The 14005-nt window shown below is 40.1% G+C and overlaps 1 long non-coding RNA gene across 1 annotated transcript; it reads right to left on the bottom strand.

Moving 5' to 3' along the window:
* Positions 1-4219: 4219 nt before the first annotated feature.
* Positions 4220-5254, bottom strand: LOC149920043 (uncharacterized). The gene is made up of 2 exons (XR_016464159.1): positions 5166-5254; positions 4220-4487 (listed from the first exon to the last, which is right to left on the bottom strand). It is a non-coding gene; the product is annotated as an uncharacterized LOC149920043 (long non-coding RNA).
* Between the last annotated feature and the right edge of the window lie 8751 nt (positions 5255-14005).

Here is a 14005-nt window from a genome sequence, read left to right on the forward strand (position 1 = left end):
AAGGAATTTTCAATTCACTAGGGTTAATAGCGATATGCTCGATTTTCTAAACAAAGATTACTGCCCATTCTCTGAAGCACACATACACTTAATACACAACCACAACATTAAAGCTGAGATAAGGAGACAGATAAAACTCACAGCAGGAAGCTCCTCACAGCGCATCATTTAGAGGTGTGCCTCCACTCTGCAACCGAGTGCTGTGCTTCATCCAGATCCCCAACCAGTCCTGTACTCTGCTGGGAGCCTTAACCCACATTGGGCCACACAGGCTCTGAGGAAGGCATTGCCTCTCTGGGAGCAAAGCGAGTTCAAAGATGCTCAGGAAAGCACCTTTATCTGAGCTCTTGCAGTCCTGGAAGATGTGGGAATTTGGGAATGAGAGATGGTGTGCTGCTCAGCCAGCATCTGGCATGGGGACCCGTGTTCCTCTCTGGCATTTTGGTGAGGAGGAAAAGAACCTGAGGAGGTGTGGCTGACATGTAAACACCTCCACTGTTTGGTGGGATCCAGCCCTTTCCCTGGCAGTAAATGTATCCTCTCCCTGCCAATGGAAATAACAAAACCAAAGAGCGAAGGCCGAAATCTAGCCAAAGCGTAATGTGAGATCAAATGAAAGGGCAAATGGAGAAGTTTCATTAATGCTCTTCTCACTGAGCCCTTAACCTTGCTTTGCAGCTCTTCCTTCTTGTGAGGAGAGCAGGGGACACCAAGGGCAGGGATTCTGTGTCTATTTGCCAACAGCGCAAGCAAAACTGGCATCGTTTTCATTTTCAGATCTTTTAATCTTTCATGTAGTTATTTAATGTCCCTCCTTTATAGGCCAGCCTCAGAATCACTGCACAACTGATGTTACTGGCTATCTGACTGTCATTCTCTTTCACACAGTCTGTGGTTCGCTAGTTGATGATAGCTTAAGCGGAATTTAATTGGTAACATATTGCTGGTTGAATTAGGGGCCATATGATGCAGATTTAAACCCTGGTAATTTTTGCATGAAGAACAATCTGTCAACAAATCACAGCAAGAAAAACAGCCATCAATCAGCTTGTCAGGTTTATTAGTAATAGAGGAAGTTTTGTTGCCTTGTTTGACTGGGGCCTCTCTTTAGTAACTGTTAGTTGTTTTTCTAGATACAGGTATCTTCATAGGAATGCAGATTTTCCATTTTCCTGTACACATGCATGGCACTTGAAGATGTAGAGCATTGGGGCTGATAAACTAGACAGTTCCTCCTGCCCTATATTCCCACACAGATAAAACCACAGCACACTGGATGCACTGCAGTCACATCTGATTTAACCATCTGATCTGAGGCCATGTTCAGACTAAAACACTGTACTTTCTCTGTGCCTTCATATTTCTACCAGCTGATTCTGCATTATTACTCTTCTCCTTATATACTCACATTTTTTTCCTCCAGAGGTTCATGCTAAAAGTTTTCCGACTAGATGTTGGGACTTTTACACCATCCTTTCCATTTTTCTTTTTTTTCTGAAATCTGCACTTCTGTATTACTTTCCCAATTCTGACAACATTTGCTCCTGCACTGTGTTTCCCTTAAGATGGGCTGTCCTATGAGGTGTGAAGCCAACGTCAGCTTTCTATTGCTAGCCAGAACAGGTTGCCCAGAGATGTGGTGGTTGCCCTGTCCTTGGAGATATTCAAGATCAGGCTGGACAGGGGTCTGAGCAACCTGATGTAGCTGTAGGTGTCCCTGTTCATTGCAGGGGAGTTGAACTAGATGGCCTCCAAGTGTTCCAACTCAAACAGTTTTATGGTTCTCTGAAGAAACATATTAAAGAAAAGGTTCAACTTATAGGGCCTGAGGGAAGGGATATGTCTGCCCCATTCCAGAGACTGAAGAATCACCATGAGTGGCCTCATCTGCTGGCAAGGACTTCCCAGTCTGAGAGGGGACCTTCACATCTCCTAGCAGACTTCCCAGATTTTGGAGTGTACACCCTCTGTGAGTTGTACATCCACAGGAAAGGAGCTCCTGCAGTGATAAATGCTGCCAGGGGAGAGATGGTCCCACACACATCTATGGACTCTGGTCAGCCTTTGATGCCAAAGTTATCCTCTGTGGTAAAGGTGCACGTGGTCTCCACTTTGGTTCATGTTTAACAGGATTCATTTTTCTTAATGGTCAAGAATATGCAAAGTAAGTCCAGATGAGGCACTGATTGAACAGGTATCCAGTGGGCATCATTATGAAAAAGATGGGCAATCACAAAAAAGTGCCCCATGAATATTTTATTTAAAAGGATGCCTTATGTACAACGATTACCCTTGGGTGACAGCAGCTGACAGAGCACGTCTATCACTCAAGATAAAAATTGCAGGATGATCTGCACCGCTGTTCATAAGCATGATATAAGGTACAGCAGTTGTTACAGCAGCATAATGTTCATATGCAGTAACAAATATGCTACGCAGAGACATGCACATAATTAAAAAGACGCTCGCTGGCTTGCTAGCACCGTTTGCCAAAGAATAAGATGCATGCAAGTGGATTTGCATACAAATGAGATACTGTCAGAACAATAATGGGACTTTGATAAGACCACATACTCATGTCATTAAGTCACTTCAGTAGCTAAGGAATATTTAGTTAGCATTAAACGAGGATAAAAGTTGATCGTTTCCCCTCCCCCCTGTATTAAAACAACAGCCAACAATGCACATCCAGTTAAAAATACAAAGGCATTTTTGAATTAGAAAGATACTGCAGTTAATGCCATCTTTTGAAAGTTTTATGATGTATTGTGGGATTAAAATTGCACTTTTTGACTCAGAAACTAAATGTATTTATTGTTACGGGCTACTGTCACTAAGTCTCCATGTCACCATCCTGCATGGAAAGTGCAGCCATGGTACAGTGTGTGATATTTTTAAATAAATACATCTTATAAAGAAATAAATTTAAATTTATGCTTATATTTACTTGTATACTTAAATGTAATTCAATCAGATTAGACTAAATATGTACTGAAACCTTCCAGTGAATCAAGAGCCTCTGAATCCCTCTATTTTTTCGCTGTACTTGGAGACCTCTTGGAAATGTCTGAATTTTGGACTTGATCCAGCTATGCTGAAATCAATGGGAACTTTTCCATCGACTTCAGTGAAAACAGGTCCCTTGGGAAGAGTCTGAACTGAGATATATTGCTCTACTCAGCTGGTAAAAACATTCTGGAAAACCATCTCATGGCAATCTCAAGGTCTGCACCTCAGGTAAACGGGCTTACTGTAATTTTGGTGGGTTTGCCTGTAAATAATCAGAGGAAAAGTGAAACACTGAAAAAAAGACTTCTCAAAGGAGGAGCCAGGAGTTAAAATAGCCTTTTGCTGGTGGTGGGAGACCAGCACAACCTGCATTACAGGAAATGGTCTTGCAAATTCATTAACTTCTTTTCTAACTTGAAAAATGGTGCAGGAGTCACTCAGAGGAGGGTAAAAAATTAATATTAATGATTTCATTTTGACAGAAATGAATTCATTACCATGCACATTTCCAACGTTTTTCAACAGTTAATTTTAGCTGCTGAAAAAGACCTCGCTTGCTAACTGAAAATATGGTAATTTCACATTAAAAACTGTGTATTAATAAGTCTTTCTTTGCCAAAGTTACAAGCACTTGACAGGGTTTTATAAACCACACTGAGTACTTCACAAACTTTCAATCACACGTTACGAGAGGACGAAAAAATCCAAATTTAAAACCAGCTTCCTCATTTGGTTTTTGTAGTGTGTAATTTTTTAAGCCGCTGCTGTTACGACAAAACAACTAAGACATATGGAAGAAATACATCAGCCCTAAGATTCTCTAGGTTTTCTTCAGAAAGAAAATACGACACTTTGTTATAATAACCGCCGCTTCCATTGATAAAAGATATCCTGTTGTGCTAATAGATAGATGAATGAGCAGTTATAAAAAAAAAAAGAAAAAAGCAGCTGATATGAGGCAGATTCACATTAAGATGAATATGCTTGTTTAATCTCTGGCACATTGAGCTCGGGGCACTATTTGTACCATTTGCCAGCAAAATCTGTGTTGCGCTGCTGGTGGACTCAAGGGGGTCCTGAGAAGCTCAAGGTGATGCTGAAATGAGTTTCTCCTTTCTTTGTTCAAGATAGCTACACAAATTCAACCGAAGATTTTGAAAGTTTTGGAAGAGTGCCACTAATAAATTGCCCATTTTAATCCAGCAAAACCTTCCAAGGGAGTTTTTCAGTGCTTTCTAAACGAACAGCATGAAGCATTCCTGGTTTGCTGCAGTCCCTTGAGGGCAATGGGAAGGGCAGTGCAGGATGGGATTCGCCCCAGTCCTGCCCCAAGCCTTCTGCACCACCAGCTTCCCAAAAGCTTACAGAGGCTGGGGCAAGTCATGCACGAGCCCCCTCAGTGCAGCTTGTGAGCCAGGCGTGGATAAAACAAGGAAATAACTCCCTCCAAATGCTGTCAAACTCACAAAGCACACAGCCTGAAAAACAAAGGAGATTGCCTTCATTTCCTTTCCATTCTAATCATCTTCAGGGCTATTTGTAACAATAGTAAGCATAACACTGCCAAGCGCAAATGTGATTTCCAAGTTGGAGTTCCTTTCATAAAATGGATTAGTTCAATTTTCCAGATGTCAGACAGGTGTGCAGTTAAGTATACTCTGGAATTCAGTTTTGGTGATTAACACTCATAATGACTATTTGGCTGTGACAATCAGATCCTTATTTTCAAACCCTACCATATATCGTTCTAGTACATTTACTTCACTTATAGCCACCAGCCAAATTCAAGATCAGCTAGAAGGAAATTAAGAACCAATTTATTATGCTTGTGCTGTTTGTACTGTATTCATCATAACTAGGAGAAAGTGACTACAAAAAGGAAGGGTAAAGAGGTATTATGCCAATATACAGAAAGAAATGAAGACATGTCGCTCTATTCCATGCATTGGCTTTGCATAAAAGATGAAAGAAAATACATTCTCAATGTCACAGAATCATAGAATGGCATGAGTTGGAAGCAACCCCCAAAGATCATCAAGTTCAAATCCCCCTGGCACAGGCAGGGCCACCAACCTCCAGATGTTTCCCTCTGCCACTTGCATCTCTTGGCCCTTCGCCTCGCAGAAGTTACTCAGTTCCAGAGCAACCCTACTCACCCTCTCCAAAAATGAAAGCATTTTCTCAGGATCCTGAGATATGTCCATGCTGGACACATCAGACTCACAAAACATGCCTTGAGACATTTCCATGAGATAGGATCCAGTCCATCAAAACCTGGTTTGAGCATGTGCATTTTAAAGGGACTGAAACCAGAAAGAGGAACTGTGAGTTAGGACCACGCCTAAAGAGAGCTGATTGCACCCTTAGAAGTTCTGCTTCCATATCTGGATTCAATTCTGTATTTCAGTTCTAGGCACCTCTGCATACCTTTATAATAATAATAGAGTTATTACAAAGCTATAACATTTCACAAAACTAATTAATGTATTTGAGCTAGAAGCAAATCACTTGAAAAACAATTTTTGGTGGTCTTGACGTTGCAAAACATCTGGTTTCAAAGGAGCTGCCTGAGTGCTTGAAGCCATGTAACTGCTCTGTCCCGGGTGGGAAAGCCTAGTGTTGTGGTTGTTGTATTGCTCATATTGATCCTCTACATATTGTTCACTGATTGCTCATTATTTAGGTGTTGTTAATAAATCAAAAAATTGCTTTGATTCTGATTTAGTTTAAGCGATGTACACAGAGCATTTATTTCCTGCAGCAGCCATAATCCAAGAGTACAGGTAGGCAGTGATATTGTGACCACTCATTGCAGCCAGGCAGAAGAAACATAGTAGTGAGTGATGAGGATTTTCAGGTTCCTATCCTAGCGATGAAGTGAGGGTGTAAAGCTTCAGTCTTACAGGTGGACACAGGAAGGAACCAGGAGATGAGAAAAAAATGTGACTCAATAAGCAAGGCGAATGCTTTTCCAGGCTTATGAAGACTGCGTTTTGGATCCTGCTCAGTCTGTCAGCCCCACACAGTTTCAAATCTGCTTTCAGTTCCAGGCAAGGAAGCCTTCCTTGGGCACTTCTTGCGTACTTCTCTCTTTCACAAACACACCTACACAACATCTTGCTGGTTGTCAAGCTTCAGCAGCCTTTTCTGAGCCTTCCTAGTACTGTTCTATTTTGTGGTTGCCAAAATACCTTAACTTGACCCAATCTCTCAGTGGGTTCTTTTGAAATGGCCTTATTGACATTTTAACAAAGACCTTTGTGTAAAGACCAAGTAAAGATTACTGAATGTGTTCATTCTGCCTTACAATTTGTGTACCCAGATATTACAGTACTATGCTTTTTTGTCAAAGAGCAGAATTAAAACTTACATCTGGAAAAGTACCAGGCAGAGTTATATGGAAAAAAAAAAAATTGAAATGCCTTTTCCGAGTGAAGGTACACACTAGAAAATAGCCTCTGGTTATTCTTCTCTCATTTTTACTAATTTTGAGGATGGCGTCAGATGAAACTTGGGCTAGTTCTTTTCTGGGTCAGGCTCCATGAAAGTGAATTAGTGTAGGTGGAGACAATAATAACTCCAAGGAACACTGTGAAGGAAACATCACTTTAAGGTCTCTTGTCACCTTTGAAGAATCTCCTTCATTATCATTGCTTGTTTGAATAACATGAGCAGAAATGGGCCTAGAGAGGTCTCTCCAGTGACACTTTGGCATATTCTAATCAGGACTCTATGCACAGCTCTATTGCATCAAAATAGTACTTCAAAAACTTGCTGGCCCAAATACATGGAATTGACTCAAACATACCAGAATGACCCAAATCAAAACAAAACCAAGGCTGATGGGGAAACGGGGTTCTCTGCACTGAACACCTGTCCGTGGAAAAGTGGACGACGGGCTTGAGAACCTTGAGAGAGCCTGACAACTTGCCCTCTTTTTTCCTGTGTTGTTGAGCAGTGTGGTTAAGGACAGCAGCTCTTGCTATGACCTTTGGTTGTGTGGTAACCCTCGAGCACCGTGCCCACAGCCCGACCAGTCAGGTTACCTTAGAAATTCAGATGATTTCTGAACAAAATGCTTTCCTTGGTTGAGTTTGTCACTAGTAAAATATAGCAAGATTTACTGTGTGTGAAGGGAAGAAAGTGTTTGGGAAAGACAAACAGAGAAAGGAAAACTGAAATAAATTCGTTCTGTAGTTAAATATCACAACAATGAATATAGCCTAAATGGGTGAAGTCCATTGGGTTTTTGTGTGCATTTTGGGCTGTGAATCCATCAAAATGGAGCAAGACTCCAGAATTTACCTGCCTCTTCAGCAAAGAAAAACGATGCTCAGTGCTGAGTTTCTTAATGAAGTCAAAGAATTAAGAGAATAATATATTCTTAAGCTCAGTGTGCAAGTTGAGCCATTACAATACTAAAGCACATTTGGGAATCCAGTGTTAATTAGCCAGAGAAGGGAGTCATCAGGTCAAATTTATATCTCGAAGACCTACAGTAGAATTACTTGAGCAACAAAAACAAAATAATAATATTGTAAGTTTTCTTGTTCTTAAATAACAAGGATTTGACAGTTTGTAGTGTTGGCTATAGGAAAACTACTTTTTGCCATTTAAATGAAAAAATTTACTAACTTCCCTGGCTATATAATTTTGGAAGTTGTGGATTCTTATGAAAATTAAGTCTTGGAAGATAATTAATCTATGAGGTAGCTGTACACAGAGAGAGACCATGAAAATATAACTGTTCTACATTATGCTTCCCTACCATTTGGTATGGGAAATGTATTAGAGCTTCTGGTTGAAACACTAAGCAATTAAATAAGGCAGTGAAAACATATTTTTATTTATGCTGGCTTACAATACTTAAAATGAGTTGAATAGTAAAATATAGGACAAATTGAAACATATGTGTACATATAAGTCCCCTCCTAAAGTAAATGAACAAGACTCTATTCTGAAGACCAATAACTTGATTTTTTTGTTGTTGTTGTCGGAAATAGATGTCCTCCTTATAACTACATCTGATTTTCCAAACATTTCTCCATACCCATTTGCACTTCAACATCACCACCACCACCCAGCGCACAGATAGACAATTTTCCAGTGTGGAAGCTGTATTCGTAAGATCACACATTCATTCAAAAACATAGTTCAAACAAACTGGATGGCTGACCTGAAACCCCATCCACTGTTTTATTTCAAAGTGTTTTCATACTTGCTTCTGTAGCTTGGATCTAGTTCTTTATCACTTTGCTCCCTTCATCCTCGTGGTTTATTCAATCTGACAAAGCTTCAGGGTTTTTTTTTTGCTTTTATTCAGTGCAGCTGAGAAAACCCTCTTACGATGTGTCAATTTTAATATTTGCTCACTCCACCAGTACACAAACGGGTATTTCAAGGTCTCCCTCTGGGGAAGCAGCAAGCACACTTGTTGATGCTGTGCCACACAGTGCCAGTAACCACGTCTGGGCACCTGAGTCGGGGCTGACAAACCTGCAGGCTTCCAACTCATTTCTCCCTCTCTCTCCCTCACCCTCCCCAGTCATTCAAGTTGAGGATACTCTAAGTAGCTTTTCTTTTGGAATTGTTTTTCTCCTGTGATGACTTGAAGATTTTATTAAAAGGAGTCTTCATGAAATAATGAGGTAAGCAGATGACAGTTTAGTAATTAGCCATAACTTTTCTTGCTCTTTATTACTGATCATTTCCACAAAGACGAAAAGTAAGTAAGTTACTAAAGGTTTTACTTTTTAGGATTTTTTTTCTTTATCTCATCAAGTCAAAATTTGTTGGTGAAAGCTACTTCCATCAGATCAATAAAAAATAAAGGCGAGTGATGTGAGATCCTGCAAACCATTACTGGCTGTTATCATCATCTGTGTAGAGACAGCTCCTAGAAAACAGGGGTACAACTGACTCTGTAGGACAAATGGGTTACAAAGGACACTGCAGACAGTGAGAAAGCAATCACATGCCCTTGTGTGCTGTACATGTGCATCTGTAGGCACATATGTACTTTGGGAAAAGCATCCATGTAACTATAAGTGCCTTGTGTGTAAGCCCCTCTTTTTGAAGAGTTCATTATGAAAATATTGTAAGACAAAGGTTACTCTGCCATCAGAAATTATCTGACATGCATTCAATTAGCATTTACAAGATTTTAGGCTCGTTGCAAAATTTTCTGCTGTTGAAGCCTGGCTGACGTAGAATTTATTAATTTTGCTCTACTGGATTTCATAAACATTCATCTTTTGGCTGCAACCGTATGGGACGTTTGATATAACTTAACTGTGCATTCCTAAGAGGAGTTTTTCTGTCTGAGTTAGAGTTGCCTATTTGTGTGCAAGCAAACTACTACACAACATTATGTTTTGTGCTACTGGGTAATGAAATGCTATAATTGATATAGGTCTTTACCACACTGACTAGCATGTAGTACGATATAAAATAAATTACTAGAAAGGAACAGCATTTTTCTAATCGTAGATGCTTATATAAAGCATTTGGGATTGTTGCATCTTAGGGAAGTGACAATTATTCTCTCCATATTCACTTGATTCATGAACAGTGTGATTTCCCAGCATTTGTATGTTGTTAACAGTGCTCAGGGAAAAAGCACCATAACAAATAGTCAAGTGGCTATAAACCAGACCCCTCCATGCTGACAGACTAATTAATCTGATTGTTCCTAAACACCAGTGCTTGTCATGTGAGCAATGGCACTGTGAGGGCAATCAGCACCCAGTGGCAGCCAGCTACAGTCCTAGAATCACAGAGTCATCAGGGTTGGAACAGAACTTTCAGATCCAGTCCAAATACCAGCCCACCCCCACCATGCCCACTGTCCATGTCCCCCCGTGCCACATCCACAGAGTTCTTGAACACCCCCAGGGCCAATGACTCTGCCTATCAACTCTCCCCATTTACCTGAGGGCATAAGGCTTCTCTCACCAAAGCCAAAGGCTAAACCTTCACTGGTGCCATTGGTTTTTCAGAAAATTGAGTGCCATTGGTTCAGTAGCTGCCAATTTCCCACAAAAAATAATAATAATAATAATAATAATGATAATAATAATACAAAATAATAAGCTGAAAATGTGTTCCTTGGAAATCCAATCACCAAGTGAGGTTTTGTCTGACAAGAGCCTCCCAACCCACAGAGCACTCAGGAGGGATGTGGTCTCCTCTTGGTTCCCTTGGAATACAAGGAACAAGCTGTACAGAGCCTTGCAGCCTCCTGTGGTGATACCTAGCTCAGTTACAAGCACAAATAGGTAGATATGAGACTCTCATGGTGTTAAGCAATCAAGATTGAATCATGCCACAGTTTGTTAAAATGCTCAAGTTGTTAAGCAAATCTATAAGAAAAGTACTTTCAAACCAATAAACAAACTGAAAAGCTACAACCAAAATGCTGCTCACGAAACAGCAAATACTGTAAATATAGAGGGTACTTTTTTTTAAGTTGCTTTCAAATTTCTCCAATTCATGGGCAATCATTCTCAAAGCTTGTGCTACAGGTCACAACAGCAGGCTGGTGATTTTTTTGCCATTTGAACAAAGCATTATATACTAAGGCAAAACAAGCTTGTATTAAATTTCTACCATCCTGAGAACACAGCGAATTTTTAGCAATACGCTGCCAGGAAAAACGTGAAAAATATAAAATCGGGTTATAATTTTTGCATTTATTTATTTATTTTTACAAAATTCTCATTAAATTTCCCATCACATTAAGAGCAGCAATTGCTGCTGTAGAAAAGCAACAACCTAGAGCATCAGATATTCTCTGGTGGATCTTTCAGACCCAAACCTGCTTAGCTTTTAAGATTAGACAAGATCAAGCCTACTTAGACAAGGAAGGCCATCTGTTTTCAAGAATCCAGCTGCTATCCCTTCAAACACAACTCACTGCGGACTCCCATAATTTATTAATCCCAGGATAAACCCGTAAGACTGCAATATCATTATTTGACTTCTTTATACCATTAGCTTGAACATTTTATCAACCGCTGTGCAGGTAACAGTCAAAAAGCTAAGGAGATTTGTCAACCCTCATAATTAATATCTCCCTTCTTTTAAGTTACCAGGACTCCATTTTAGCACAGACTTAAGCTTGTGCCTGACTTTCTGTGTGTGGGCAGTTCTGGCGAGCAGATTAAAGCCTGGCACGTGTCTGTGATCCTTTCCATAATTGGGACCCATGTTTAGAACTTGCTTGCCTGTGCAAATTTGTTACTAAAACTGGTCCATATATACACACGCACAAGCATGTGAGCACTCACGTGCTATTTCCTTATTTCTAAATTCACTATTTCTTTGGGGAAGGTTCAGGTTGGATATTAGGAAAAATTTCTTCTCAGAAAGAGTGGTGGTGCATTGGCACAGGCTGCCCAGGGAGGTGGTGCAGTCACCGCCCCTGGAGGTGTTCCAGAACCGTGTGGATGTGGCACTGAGGGACGAGGACAGTGGGCATGGTGGGGGTGGGATGCTGGTTGGACCAGATGATCTCTTCCAACCTCAGTGTTCTCTGATTCTATGATTCTTCAGAAAGTAGGAAGCTAAAGACCACGCTTGACCCATGTGAAACAGGAATTTTCTTTGAAACAAAATGAGGCAGGAGCTGTCTCTCAGTCCTCAGAATTTATGTGATGGATTTAAAAGTGAAAATGGCTTTTTCTCAGTCAGACAACTCTGAATTGGCTAAATGACTGGATGGATGTTAATAAAACTTCGCTTTCGTCTGTAAAATGATCATGTCTGGTCCCAGGTGGAGCATGATAAATCAGTGCAAAAGCTACTTTTCTCAGAAAGTTAAAAGTGACTGAAAATAAGCATTTAGAACATAAGCGCCATGTTAGTTGCCTTTCAGAATGTTACTATCTTACTGGTGCAATCTGTTTGCTAAAAGTGTATTTAGTAAGATAAAATAAATATACTTTTCTATATATGCACAAGTATATACTTGGCAAACTCTAAACTCTGTTGTCCTTCCCTGGGAAGGTGCGAGGAGCCTCTCATTCCAGTTCAGCATCTTCGGGCTGAGGAAGCCAGGGCATCCTGTCCACAAACGTGGTAACGTGGCTGGATATTTAATTGGAAGTGGGAGATGGCTGCACCCTTGCAGGAGGCTGAACAATATTATTTGAGATCCATTAAGCTGCTGCCAGCAAGTGCTCAGTTCTCCAACATAATGGTATATAATGAAGCATTGCAAACTAGGAGAGTTGATCAAATTTTGTTTTCACTGGAATCACTCAGAGAACTAATTTTTGGGGAACATTTTGGACTATATATTCCATTCATTATACATATTCAAAACAATAAATGGTAGTATTCTTTCCTCCTTTTTCTCTCCCTTTTTTTCTTCCATTTTTTTTTTCTCATTCTTTCTTTGAGCAGAACAGTGGTTTTTACAATGTTACTCAATCATGGAAGATAATGTTTGGAGTGAGTAGTTCAAAATAATGAAAATGTGACATTAAAAAAGTAAAAAAATAAATATTGATTGCTAGGAATCCATTCCAACTAATTATTTCCAGCATCCCAATATTTTGCTTTTACAATAAGGGTTTTTTGCCATAAGGGTAGTGAGGCATTGGCACAGGTTGCCCAGCAAGCTGTTGGATGTCCTGTCCTGGGAGACACCCAAGGTCAGGCTGGACAGGGCTCTGAGCAATCTGATCAGTGGGTGCCCCTGTTTATTGCGGGGGAGTTAGACTTGATGACCTTTAAAGGCCCCTTTCAAGTCAAATGATTCTACGACTCTATGAATATTAAAATCATTTGATTTGTGGTTAGGGCACATTGCTTCCATCTCCAGTGCAACACAGGGCAACATGCAGGAACTGCCACTAGTTATTTTGGTAACCTCTGTTGGCAACAGGAAAGCAGCCTCCTCACTTTAATATGTCATTTCCTGACAGCAAATATTCTGAAAGGTTTTACGACAAACACTGTGAGGCTCAATAGATGTACTTCTATTGTGAAAGTGCATCTTAAAAATCATTTTATATAGTCCTTATTTTATTATATAATCCCTCCAGTAATTGTGGACATCAATATTCATCTGTTTAATAGGTAATAAAATTTACCTCTCTCTCTAAATGTGTACAGTGCACCAAGCTCATAGCTTGAAAGACAGTCTGTAAAGTTCAAGACTTCAACAGAGTAGACAAGGATTGCAATGCCTTCCTCACAGATCATAAGAAGTGACTCATATGGTACTCATGGTTCTTCAGTGGCTGCATACCTAACCCCAGTGCTGACATTTCCTGGCTTTTCACTGTTTGACTTCACCACCTTCCTGTACATTTAATACCACAACTTCCCTTTAAAACTCTCTGAAAAGCATACAGTGCTGGAGTATGGAGAAAAGCTGGTCTCTTTAAGAGACATCTTCCAGAGATGATCTCCAGAGCTGCAGTGTAGAGGATAGGTTTTGCAGAGTGCAACAGAGTCTCGGGGACTAACAACACTATCTCAGGTCCTTTTTCCAAAAATTACTGGATGATGCCACTGTGAGAAGTTGGATTGCAATCAATCACTAATTGCATCTAAACTTTCTCCCCAGTATGGATCTAATGGATTCGGTCTTCTAGCAATGATCTTCACAGGGGGCAAAGCAGGACTTTTTCTGGTGCCAGAAGCAACCTAATAATACTATTATATTTCCCATATCTTACAAATACATGTTAGTAGGTGTAGGTCAACACAGGTCCACTGAATTGTCAAAGCAGTATTGATTCACTCCAGGTGAGATCAGACTTGGAAGTCAGAAGAGCAGATGTGCAATCAAACAATCTTGTTCCCAGGTAGATAATTCTGCAATCACTTAAAGAGAAGTGCTAAAAAAGCACAGGGAAAGCTTATTTGTTTTATCTCTCAGTGATTATTTTGCTTGGTAATCACAAACATCCTGTGTTAAGTCTGACAAGAATTAACTTAGACTTTGGCAAATACTGGTGATTTCCTTCACGTTCTCCTCTGATAA

This window comes from Phasianus colchicus, chromosome 1, assembly GCF_987193195.1.
Source record: "Phasianus colchicus chromosome 1, bPhaCol1.hap1.1, whole genome shotgun sequence".
Lineage (NCBI taxonomy): Eukaryota > Metazoa > Chordata > Aves > Galliformes > Phasianidae > Phasianus > Phasianus colchicus.